The sequence below is a fragment of the Pteronotus mesoamericanus genome, unplaced genomic scaffold (genome assembly GCF_021234165.1).
Source record: "Pteronotus mesoamericanus isolate MK-2021 breed Mesoamerican mustached bat unplaced genomic scaffold, CSHL_Meso_final contig_20, whole genome shotgun sequence".
Taxonomy (NCBI): Eukaryota; Metazoa; Chordata; class Mammalia; order Chiroptera; family Mormoopidae; genus Pteronotus; species Pteronotus mesoamericanus.
Genome location: NW_026555085.1, coordinates 45,046,050 through 45,059,212, shown reverse-complemented (window position 1 = coordinate 45,059,212; position 13,163 = coordinate 45,046,050). Strand labels below are relative to the sequence as shown.

Below are 13,163 nucleotides of genomic sequence, written 5' to 3'. Positions count from 1 at the left end.
CCTTTAACTCACTTCTAGAAACTGATCTTGCAGATCTTCTCACAAGCTCACTATGATGTATCTATAATTCACTTTGGCACTGTTATAGTAGAAAATTGGAAAATGGTGAAATAAATTATGATACATCTAATTGAATGCTTTGCAGGCTATAAACAAGAATAATCATGTATATGCACTGATACGGAAAGATGCCTATTACATTTATGAAGGAACAAAGCAAGTTGCAGAAATGTATGGTGATCCTATGTACATGTGAAAAAATGTGAACGTACATTTGTACAGATTACAAATTTTATTTATAATTTTTTGACATACAATGGTGCAAAAGTGTTAGTAATCCAGTAGAAACTGTACTTTAAATTTTGAATTTTGATCTTTTCCCTGGCTAGCACTTATGTGGTAGGATACTCCCTCCTGATGCTGGCCAGGGGCAGAAAGCGACAGCTCCCAGTCAGGCACACTATCATAAGGGTAAACAACCAAAACTCAGTCTACATTGTATTCATTGTATTAAATGACTTTACACAACTGTAGTCTAATGTAAGTGTTCTGAGCACATTTAAGGTAGGCAAAGCTAAGCTATGATGTTTTGGTAAGTTAGGTGTATTAACTGCATTTTCTATTAAAGATATTTTCAATTTACTGATGGGTTTATTGGGATGTAATCATAAGCCAAGGAGCATCTGTATATGCACAGAAAGTTTCAAAAACTGTTAATAGTGGTTACTGTTAATGTGGAGAGAAGATTCCCAGTGATATGGAAAGAAACTTTTACTTTGCTTTTTATATCCATCTGTATTTAGTTATTTTGAGCAATATGCAAATTTACATTGTATATTACAAAACAATATCTAAAACCTACCTAATGCCAAGCCAAGTAAATTTCATATCACATTGGTTCCTGTTACAGAAACTTGCTTTTCACTATTATTTTTTATTCATTTTCATTTTCTAAAAGGCCATTATATTCATTCATTCACTGATTCATTCACTCGACATTTTGCCAAATGCTCTTCTACAGAAAAACAAAGTACGGTGCACAAAACCATGTGTTGCTTAGACAAAACCAACTTAAATAGAATCAGTAATAAGCACTATGAAGACTTGCATTTTCAAATGCTGACATGTTCAAATGTCATGTGTGCTTGTGTGCGCATATACATATATTTACTTGCACATACTAATTAATAGATCCGTTACTACAGAATTTTTTGAGTGTCGTTTGGATAAAGTATTCTGCGATAGTTCTCAAATTAACCTTTCTCCTGAATTCATTATTAATGAACTTAATACAAAGAAATCAAAAATTGCAAAGCTTTTTAGTCGTATGAATTTAGGCAAATTACTTAGCTGCTTCAGGCCTCAGTTCTCCTCGGCCAAAAGGAATATTCACCTCTCAAGTTTGCTGTCTCAGGGAGACTTCTATGTGCTGAATATACAGTGTACCGGCAGTGCCTTGCACAAGGACCCCTGGCGGTTCGGTGGGTGCTATAGGGCCTCGTCCTGGGCCGCATACCCCGCGACGGGCCGGCTCTCCGCAGGCGCGGTATTGTCTTTTGTGGACCGTAGAAGACACGCGGCCCTTTCACATACTTTCTTCCCGCGAGCATTTCTACCCGCCAATTTCTGTTTCCAGGCCTGCAGCGGCCGGTGGGCGTCAACTCACTTCAGACGCCAGCCAACCCAATTTCTCGTATGGATCATAAACTGAGGCTGCAAAGCTCAAGTCCACTCCGGATCCCGAGCCGTCCAGTAGGTCCTGGGCAGACTTGGCTCGCCGCAAGCAGCAGCCTTGCCTCCAACTGAGCCTGTTCGTTTGAATTCTGGCGCCACTCCCGCGCCACGTAGAGCCAGACTCAGAAGGGACGACAGGCAGCGTGCCAGGGGGCGCGCGCTGGGGAGTAGACGGGCGCGCGTCGGGCGGGCGGCGCGTGCACCACGCCCCGGAAAGAGCCCCCGAAAGAAAAGAGCCGCGGAGCGCGCTCCCGCTCTATTGCCTCAGGAAAGAGCCACGCCCCCCATCTTCTCTCTCGCCCAATAGATGTGAGAGGGAGGGGCGGCCTCGCTCTGACACGGCAGAGGCTATATAGGGAACTGCTGGCCTCACAGCACGGTCTTTTGCGTCGGGACTTGGAGTCTGTTCCTTCGTGCTTGGTGAGTAGGTGTCGCCGACAATGCGAGCGAACAACTGTTGAGCGGGCTTAAATTTTAGGCTGCCGTAGTGAAGAAGTTTACGGATTTGAGTGAGTTTAGAGTGTTGTATATTGAGAGATCGCATGTTGGAAAAACGCAACCGAACCGCCACGTGTCCCTGAGTCGTGGCAGCCGACTTCAAGTTTAGGCTTGAGGAGGCTGCTGCTGATGGCCACCCGCACGGCGCGCAGCCTGGTTACTAAATCCAGGCAGCCGTTTGGTTAAGGCTGAGCAGCGGCAGAAAAACCACATTCCCAGAATTTGGGGCGAGGAGTTAGTTCTACGTTAAGAACAAGAGGCCTTTAGTGCTAAGACAAGTGTCTTCCATCTCCAGATGAAACGGTTATTTCAAAATGGATAGCCCCTGATTTTGCTGGAGACTAATGGTTGTATTGTGGCCAGGTGGCGCTGTGTGCAAATCGGATTAATGAAAGAAGGGGTTTTTTTAGTACTGAAAACCTTGAACTCTATTCCTGTTAGAATGATTAGTTTTAAATTTATTGATGCCCCGCAGGAACAATGGCCTTCGGTGTAACGTACCTGTTACGTGAAGATGCTAAGGTAAGTGCTGTTGAGAGTTTAATGTTTAGTTTTTAAACTGAAGAAATAAACCTGTTGATTTACAGGAATAAAAGATGGTGAATCGTTTGGAATTTGCTTCTTTTTATTAGATGCAAAAGAAAATACCAAAACATGGGAGAATATTTGCTGAAAAATTACCTGGCTAACTAATATTCTTACCAGGTATGTGTTGGGCTAGTATTTTGATTTCAGCATATGTTTAATCCATATGTAGATTAAATGGAAAATTTTTTTTTTCCTTGAACAGCATCCTGAGGATTGGTGAATACTAATGAAGCTATCAGTGTCAGCTTCATTTTGAAGTAAGTTGTATGGATTACAAAATCTGCTATAGTATTTCTAATACAATACTTACCTTTTAATGCTGCCTTAGTTTGTGGTCTGATCAATGATGAAACTTATCCCGAAGCTGATTACCTGAAGAAAAGCATATTACGGATTCGGCTTCTGAGATGAGACCGATATGCAAAAATGAAATAAATTTTTGTTGCCTGCAGAGGGAAAACTGTCTCACAATAGCGTTTTTTTTTTCTTCTCTGCCAACAGTGAGGGGTCGCTGTCTGCCAGTTGAAAAGGGCCAGTTTGCTGTGCCGTTTTTAAGCTGTAACCGTTTCTGTGAGTGGAGATACTTTGCTTAACAGCTAATATTGTGTCCTTGGTCTTATCTGTGATGATCCTATCCCGAACCTGAATTTCTGTTGAAAAAAACTTAATACGGATCTGGCTTCTGAGATAGACCGTTATAAGGACTATAGCATTTTTTAAATATAGCATTTTAAAATAAATTTTAAATAAGTTCTGATGGTTCGTAGTTATGTAAATCTGAAATGTTTTCTTTTTTCAGGGCCAGTCTTAACAAAATTGACTTGCATGTTCTATGGAAAACTGGTGATCAAGAAAAGCTCTTCATTTTATGGACATGGAAAGAAAACATACAGATCAAGATGGAGTATTTATTTTTAATTTTGCAAATAGATTCTGAGCCACATCAAATCTCGGTTAATATATCCATAAGATTCAATTCATTTCTATTTAGTCGTGTTACACTGCCCTAGAGAGAGTCACACCCTGTTAACTCATAGGTTATATCCTAGATCTGTTCCTAGAAATGCATGTCAAATTAAGTATTTGTAGTGAAATTTTTTTCAGTTAAGTAGCCTTGTAATCAAATAGTTCTGGATAAGTGTCTTAACTTTGATCACCTGTTTAAATTTAAATTGCATAATTATAATTAAAGCAGAGTGAAAGTTTATGCTGTTTAATGGAGATGAAAACAATGTGAAAAGACAGGACCTATTAATGGGGTGGGGGAGTACCAGGCATCAAAGTGATCACTCTGATTAACTGACTCAGAATATTTAGTCTTAATGTAATAGCAATTTGAAAGGATGTCTAAGCTAAAAAAAATGAGAGTAATGATGAAAATGAAGAGAGCACAGCATAGTAGTTAAGGGTCACAAAGAAGGTCACTGAAAAAAATCTGGGTTAGAACTAGTCCAATATTGCATGAAATGGATTTTTGTAAATAGTAGTAGCATCTGATCTAACCAAGGTGATTAGGTGGCCACTCATGATCATTTTTCCTAAGTAGCTGCATGAATAAGTTGTTCCCAAGCCCATATCTAATGTCATAGTCAAAACACCAAATTTTTTCCTCAGTGAGCTGTCATCTTTTTTCCTAAAATGTTTGTTTTCTTAGCTTAGAGTTTGATTTTGGACCCATGCAGCTTAGGAGAGGTTCATGAGACTGACAAGCCTTTAACTGAGTGGCCAGACAGTGAATTTGCCTCAAGTAGTAAAACAATGTATACAGTGGATCTCTGGAAATGTTTCTTGAGCCCAAATTAAAACACAAAGCACTGATACCCTAAAGATTTAAGGGGTTAGTGGTATATCCGTACAATATTAAACCAGATACAAGAAATTCCACAGTGGCTTTGGTTTGTGGGAAATTACGGGGCCTTGAGGCTTGTTTCATGAGAAATTGTGAAATGAGAAAGATCAATGGATGTAATGTGTTACACATTGTGAGTATCTTGATATTACCAAAAGAAATAAGAAAAACAGACCTTAGAGGTAAACCTGAAGTACACTTTCAGGTAGAGATTCAAGGAGATAGTGCAAATAGAATGCAGCAATTGACAATCTTAGCTGTTACAGCTCCTACATTTCCTCTTGATGCTATAAGAGCAACAAACAAGTAGCATTGTGTTGGTAAACCTTATTAGTTTCTTTTGTTATATCTATATAGATATCGGTAAACAGTGTTTAACCTTGCAATCTACATCCTTGAAAAATTTTTTAAACTGATTTCAAGAGACCGGTTTGTTGTTTCACTTATACATTCAATGGTTGTTTCTTGTGTCTGCAGTACCAGCAATTGAACCTGCAGCCTTGTTGTATTGGGACTCCACTAACCAACTGAGCTATCAGGCTAGGGCTGCAACCTGCATCTTTGAATCCCCCTTGTCCAGCTCCATTTGAAAATGTTTACCATGCCTTCTAAGATCTGTTTTGTTAACTGATTTAAATGCCTAGGCACCTTAACTGCCTGGTACTTGGTTGTATTGTAAGTTTTAAGTGAACAAGGAATAGTAAAAGACTAATTGGGATCCTGCACAAAATTCAGGCAAAACTATATAACTTTTGTCAGAGCTGGCAAACATAACTTAAAAGGAGGCAAAGTTGTGAAATAAAATGATCCCTCTGAGCTTTTCCTGAAGTTATGGTTTTGCTCCTTTCCCTCCCAGTCATTCTTTTAATGTCACATTTCCTTAGTTGATATAATCCAAATCAAATTGGTAATGTACATTTACTTTATTGCACTGTACAAGGTTCTGCCCAAAAAAATCAGATGTAAAATACTTCCTCTATCTTCTATACATTGGTAGTATAAAATACCAAGGAGAGTCAAAAGTGGGCTATAGAGACACAGAGTACTGTGGGAGACAGGAATAATTAAAATGTCTCTGAATAGTGAACCAAGTGAATTTGTTCACTTGGGGCAACTCTAATGTGAGGAAGACAGATATAGGCATAAGACACTGAAGATGGTGTGCTCTAGAACCCAAGAGGCAAGCAGGGAGAGTAAGGCTGAAATGTTAGAAAAGTACCTCACTAATGCTTTGGGCAAGGAGTTAGAACTGTAAAGAGCTAATCATTTGAATTCCCTAAAATGTGTTTTCTGTGGAAGGCGTAGTCAGTCATGTTTAGCTCTATTGACTACAGGGTCCACACCTGGACAAGGAATGAGTTGGGTGCAAAAAGGTACAATTTTAGTGGAAATTAAACTTCAAAGTTCATATAGCAGCTTTAATTAAACTTACTAGTTGATTTAAACCCTTTAGTAGACATCGGGATGGGATTTTTCACTTCACACAGTGGAGTTCTTGCTGTTAGTAGTTACAGCTTCCTGGTGTATGAATGCTGGGTAATGAAAGACAAGTACTAGCTAAGACCAAGGACCTTAAGTTAGCTGGGTTGGGGATTTTAACCCTTCACAATGGATTTGCCTCTCAACAGAGAAATCAATGGAGACTCAAAAACCCTAGGGACCTAAAAGAATCAGATTAGGATAGATGGGTGGGCTTGGTTAGGACTGGTTTCAGAAGTGGAAGGCAGACTCTACATCTCTGGCTTTACTGACTAACCAGTAGGAATTATTTTCCCTTTACCTTGCACCATGCTTCCAGGTTATCTTAAAAGTTCAGTTGGCTCAGACCTACCATTTGGTGCTTTCTAAAATTAGTTCCATTGCCAGAAACCCAATATCCTACTGCACTTGGCTTCCCAATCAAATGCCCTCTGAACTGAGGTGCTTCTTAATCCTTGCTGTTTGCCCAGCCTGTGTAAAAGCTTTTGGCTGTTTTCATGGTGGTTATAGCAGTTTCCCACTTAGACCTTTTTTGAATCGCAGGCTATTAGCATAGTCTGCTTATCTTTCCCCAGTCGTCCTTCCATGCTTCCTATCTTTTTCCTCCTGCAGGTTTGTTTTTAAGGTCAAAGTATAGTAGTACTTAAAGCATAGTATTAGGTTGGCCAAAATGTTGGGGTTTTTTTTTTCCATAAGATGGCTTTAATAGCACTTAGTTGTCTTTAACATCATTCAAAACAATTTTGTTAGATTGTGTTGTGACAGCTGTCATATCAGCGTGCATTTAAAAAAAAAAAAAGACCAAAATTGGTGAATTTTTGTGTAGCTATTTTAATATTGAAGATGGAAGAAAATACATGTCTTGGCATATTACACTTTTTTATTTCAAGAAAGGTAAAAATGCAACTGAAGTGCAAAAAAGTAATTTGTACAGTGTATGGAAAAGGTGCTGTGGCCGATCATGTCAAAAGTGGTTTGCAAAGTTTCATGCTGGAGATTTGCTGGATGATGCTCCATCCTTGTATAGACCAGTTGAAGTTAGTAGCAATCAAACTGACACATTGAGAACAATCAACTTTACACCATGAGGGAGATAGCAGACATACTCAAAAGTATCCAAATCAATCAGGTTAATGGTGAAAAATGAAAAATGTGTCTTTTATATTACAGAAAAAACCATACAGACTTTTCAGCCAACACCCTACTTTCAATTGCCTCACTGAATATTGCCACTGCCTCTGGCCTTACTCTACCTCACTGACTGTGTTTTTGGGCATGTACAGAAAGATAAGATCAAAACACAAGTGTGCTGTGAAGTTCATGAAATTTTATGGACCATCTTGGTTCCAATATGAGAACCAGACTCCGTGGCCTCATCAAGTCCTGCCCTCCCTCCACCCCCTATCACTTGTCCACTATTAAGGGCCTGGCATGCCATGTGGCTGAGTTAGAAGAGAAAAAAAGGATCTAATGTCACAGAATCCCAAATGGACTACAGTACAATTCAACTTATTTAGAAACTATGCTTACTTGATTCTAGTTCTCTTCTAGAGTATTAATGGAAAGAGTGTTCCAGAAATTTGAAGAAAGTAACACAAATGCTGTACACGATTTTACTGAAGTTAGGAAATGATGTGCCCTTGCCTCTCCTAACCATTGAATATAATTGATAATACAACAAATCATACATTTTTTCAAAAAATTTTTTGAAGACTTCATTTTTAGAGAGGGGGGAGGGGAAAAGGGAGGCAAACACTAATGTATGAGAGATACATCAATTGCCTCTCATAAACCCCGAAATGGGGACCTGGCCCACAATCCAGGCACGTGCCCTGACTGGGAATGGAACCAGCGACCTTTAGTTCACAGGCCAGGGCTCAATTCACTGACCCACACCAGCCAGGGCATAAGTTGCATATTTTTAAATGTACACTTCGGTGAGTTTCTTCATAGACATGCACTCATTAAAGTGCATGCACCACAATCAAGATAATGACTGTCCATCTCTGTCAAAAGTGTTCTCTTGTAGAGGGTTGATTTTGAACATGGTAAGTTTTTAGTTTTTATTTTCACGCAAGGATACATTTATTGATTTTTGAGAGAAAGGGAGAGAGCAACATTGATTGGTTGCCTCAGATACGCACTCCGACTGGGGATTGAACCAACAGCCTAGTTATGTGCCCTGACCAGATATGGAACCCACAGCCTTTTGGTGCATAGGTTGTTACTCCAACCGAGTCACATGGCCAGGAATGAACGTGTTAAGTTTTAGATGGTAAAATCCCAAATGAGATTGAGTTAAATATACAAATCTGGAGGTTTTTTTGAGGGGGAGGGGCGGGGTGTAAACTGGCAAAATAAAATTGGGAGTCATCAGCATGTGAATGGTATATTTAAAACCATAATATTAGATGAGATCACCAAGGGAGTGAATATAAATAGAGAGGAGAAGTGGTCCAAGAGCTGAGTCCTGGAACATTCCAAGAGTAGAACATTCCAGGTTTAGTTCAAATCCTGGAGGTAGTTTTGTGCCAAGGGACAGAAACTGGGAAGCAGAAATCTTGTCAAATCCAACTGCCATATCCAGAACAGAAACTACACAGCAAATCAAGGAGTTCTGGAATGAAAAGCAAGAGTGAGAACTAAGAAAGTTGTTTGGGTGATGGGGCTGAAGATTGCCTTGGGTTTAATACAGAGTATTGTTAATAACTGAAGACAGCTTTGTAAAGGATCAGGAAAAGGGGTCTTCAGGACAGAATGAGCTAGGGAATTCAGGAAGTGTCATAAGAGTTATCAGACACTGGGCTTAGAGAAGTGGTGTTAACTACAGGCAAGTTACAGGTTTGCCTTGCAGTGCTAAACTGCTGAGGCTGAAAACTACCAGTTATGCCCTGGCTGGTGTGGCTCATTTGGCTGGAGCATCGTCCTATAACAAAGGTTAAGGGTTCGATTCCCCATCAGGGCACATACCTAGGTTGCAGGTTCAGTCCCGGCCAGGGCACAAATGATGTCTCTCCCTCTCTCTCACTCCCTTCCCCTCTAAAATCAATAAGCATGTTCTCAGATGAGAATAAAAACATCAAAAAATATAGGCTGCTTAAGGTCTGTATCAGTGGAAAGCATGATTTCATCATTCTCTGTACTTAGCACATTAAAATACACACATACACCATATTTCACCATGTATAAGGCACACATCTTTGCACAAATATTTGAGGGAAAAATAAGGATGCACTTTATATTTGGGTAGTACTGGTTCTGTATATAAATATTTCTAATTTTTTTATGCTTATGCATTAAAAATATAACTAGAAAGTAATAATATCCATATGCAAAATAATGTGCTGGAGTATGATAATTGATTTTGTTTCTAAATATAAAATAAATAATTGAATTGAAAAACTAAAATGAAAGATTTTTTTACCTTCAAGTTTGGGCCAAAAACGTGGGTGCACATTATATACAAGAAGACACGGAGTGTGTGTGTGTTCCCTTAGCTGGTGTGGCTCAGTGGATTGAGTGGCAGCCTGTGAACTGAAAGGTCGCTGGTTTGATTCCCAGTCAGGGTACATGCCTGGGTTGCAAGCCAGGTCTCCAGTAGGAGAGATTGATATTTCTCTCGCACATCTTCCTCTCTCCCTCTCTTCCCCTCTCTCTAAAAATAAATAAAAATTTAAAAACCTTTTAAAAAATAAATTAAAAATATTTTTAAATCTAAAATAAATAAATAAAAGTATATTTTTCAGTTTGAGTCCTTTAAGAACAGTGACAAAGTAAGGATGTAATCTAAGGAAGAATACAAGGGCTCTGGAAAATGTGTCATTCTGAACAATATTTTAAGGACTTAGTAATATTTAACCTGAAGAAATAAATATCAAAGGAAGACATGATGACTATTTTTAGGTATTTAGAAGTATATCATGTGAGGTAATAGTAGTAATACTATGTGGTATTATTGTAGTAGTAGTATTGTGGTATTATTATGGTAATATTGTTATTCCCATTTTCTAGATGAGGAAACTGCAACTTAGAAAAATAACCTAATGAAGGTCACTTAGGAAAGTGGGCAAATTGGAATTTTAAATCTGGCAGTCTTAATTCAAGAAATGGTGTCTTTATCCCACTAAATACCTTCCCCAGAGGAGTAGTTTAGTGTATCTCCAGAAGGCACAAAAGAGATCAATGAAATAAAAAGAGGCAAACTGCAACTCAACCTAAAAATAAACTTCCCAGTTAGAATATACCACATCCATATCATGGTCTCCTGTCAATATTAGTTGGAAGAAAGAGGCTGGCCCTAGTCAACTACAAAGACCCTTCCAAGTCTAAAACCAGATTCTTGACTTGCCCAAAATAAACCAGCTAATTAATTACTAAAATGACAACCAACATCTTCTACCCCTCTCTCAAACCAGTGCTCAATCCACTGATAGTGTGGTGCCCAATTCTTTTTTCCAGTGAAAATTTAAATTTTCTGAGAATTCATTAATCTGTAGGAATGGGTAAAATCACATTAAATTGTACTGGCTCATTGCTCATCTGTTGCCACAGGGCCTCTAGCTCCTACATAATTCTTTTGGAGAGGTTCTGGGGTCTCCATTAGAGTATCTCACATGTATTCACAAACAGGTCTTATATAAAGTCCTTCCTGATACTCTGCCTATTACTGTGGTTGCTCCTTCAGGCATCTCCACACATACAGTACTTCCCTCCTTCTGGTGCTATGTCTCATAAAGCAGAAATCTGTGGAGCACTATTTGTACCTCCTGTCTCACTAGTTCCTCAGAAAACAAGCCCTTTAGCCTTTTTTTATACATATTTTTCCATGGCTCTGAGACCTGGTCTCTGGGATCAGACTTCTGTTCAGTACTTTCCTATTTTTCTCATCTGCCCCATCTCTGGTCTCATCTTAGCAGGCCCTCACCCTTCATTCTACAGACCTGGAAGGCTCAGTCCCAATGAACCTGAAAATCAGATTAGGCCTAACCATGCTATGTCGACAGTAGCCCAGGATCCATATTTGCTGCATCGATCTTTTATTGATGATATGGCCTCCAGTTACTTAAAATATGGATTTTAGTGGTAATAAAAACACAAGCCAAATAGCTTTAATCAGCTTTTTTTATACAAAAGTACAGTTTGGGGCTTTTGCTAATAGTTGATAAATTACATTTGTGGGAACATGGGCTTTAAGCACACTAAAGTCTGGGTCAATAGCAAGGTGTATTCTTTGGGGTACATCTCGATACTCATTTTTTATTTTCATCACTGATGGAAACTCTCAGCTTATACATTTCTTTTTCAAAAATGAATGCGCAGACTTTGCTCTGAGACTGACCACAGGGATGTCAGGACAGTTTTGAAATTCATGGTCTTTTCTCCACATATCTGGATATAGCTTAGTTTATTGATGTATGTTTCTTGATGCATGTTTGCTTTAAACTCAATCTTTTCTTTTGGAGACTGAGCCACACTGATTAGGTGTATGATAACTCACAAATATCTTAAGCTTTCATTTGTTCATTGAATAAATAGGTACTTAATAGCTACCTTGTGAAGGTACTGTCCTAAGCACTAAAGATTTGGCAGTGAACCAAATGACCAAAATCCCTGCCCTTGTGGAGCTTACATTTTAGAAGAAAGGAGCTACATAATAAATAAAGTATATGAAAAAATGAGATGTGATATGAAAATTAATAGAAGCCTTGGTTGGGTGGCTCAATTGGTTGGAGCATCATTCTGTGCAGGTATGTGCACCTGGTTCTATCAGGGCACATACCTGTGTTGTGTATTCTATCCCTGGTTGGGGCGTGTATGGGAGACAACCAAGCAATGTTTCCCTCTCGCTCTCTCTCCACCCCCTCCTCTTTCTCCTGCCCCTCAAATCAATAAAAACATATCCTTAGGTGAGGATTTAAAGAAAATAGAACATGGGACATTGGTCATGGGTTTGAGGGAGTAAGTAGCTCTGTGATTTTAACTGGAGTAGACAGGATAGGTTTTCATGAGGAGATGAGATAGGCAAAGACTTACAGAAGGTGAGGTGGTGAGGGACTGAGCTATGCAACTATCAGGGAAAAGGGCATTCCCATGAAGCATCCCAAAGACAGAAGCATACATGGCAAGGAAAGACAAGAAACAAGGCATGCAGATAATGAAGGACCTTATTTGCCATTGAAATAATTTTACTTTGGGTAAAATGGGAGCCACTGTAAAAGAGAACACAGAAACTTGAAGTATGATTCATACATATCAAAACTTCTGAGCTCTACCCACAGGTGCCAGACTGTGGTCTCCACCATTTACCATTAAAAGGAAACCAGGTTCATTGAAGAAATAACTGATCAGAGATCCTAGGCAATAAATGTATAAGATGAGCTTGGTGCATCTTGTCATATAGCAGCAAGCAAGAAAGCTATCAAAGACTGCTAAGGTTGTCTTAAAAGCCAACTTACAACTTCTCCTACTTTCCAAAGGTGAAAAATTTGACATATTAAAGATAATAATTAGAACATACTGAAATGCATAAACTATGTTAAAATCTATGGACTTATAATGATACTAAAAAAAACCCCAAACAAACTGATTTCAATGCTGTTAGAGGGAGGATGCTAGGAAACCAACTTATCAATTTCAGAACTGACAAATAAAGGGACTTCCCAACACTAACTGTAGTAACAGAAAATCAAATAGAAAGTGAGAAAGTTCGTCTTTATTGATGCATCCCATGTAATGACTGAAAAAGATTGACACAATTAGAATATGACCATTTAGCAATATCTAATGAATTAGTATATCTAAGCAATTAACATCAATGGCTGCTAAAACCAAAAAAGAGGCAAAAAGAAAAAAAAAGGCAACCTGAATGTAAGTTGCAAATTAGATGTTTGGGGGTTATGCCAACAATATATTACTACTTACACTTTTCACAGGAAAAATGTTTTAAATATTTTTTCCCAATAAAGGTAATATATCTATCTTAAGACATTAGTATTCTCCATTTTTTGCAAAAATG

The 13,163-nt window shown here is 38.7% G+C and overlaps 1 long non-coding RNA gene and 2 other non-coding genes across 3 annotated transcripts; all 3 read left to right on the top strand.

Moving 5' to 3' along the window:
- The first annotated feature begins 2,112 nt into the window (after window positions 1-2,112).
- Window positions 2,113-7,638, top strand: LOC129067612 (uncharacterized). Its single transcript, XR_008528771.1, has 6 exons — window positions 2,113-2,154; window positions 2,708-2,754; window positions 2,865-2,937; window positions 3,023-3,077; window positions 3,322-3,390; window positions 3,620-7,638. It is a non-coding gene; the product is annotated as an uncharacterized LOC129067612 (long non-coding RNA).
- LOC129068015 (small nucleolar RNA SNORD50) lies at window positions 3,159-3,229 on the top strand. Its single transcript, XR_008528834.1, has one exon. It is a non-coding gene; the product is annotated as a small nucleolar RNA SNORD50 (small nucleolar RNA).
- LOC129068014 (small nucleolar RNA SNORD50) lies at window positions 3,438-3,509 on the top strand. The gene has a single exon (XR_008528833.1). It is a non-coding gene; the product is annotated as a small nucleolar RNA SNORD50 (small nucleolar RNA).
- Window positions 7,639-13,163: the final 5,525 nt, after the last annotated feature.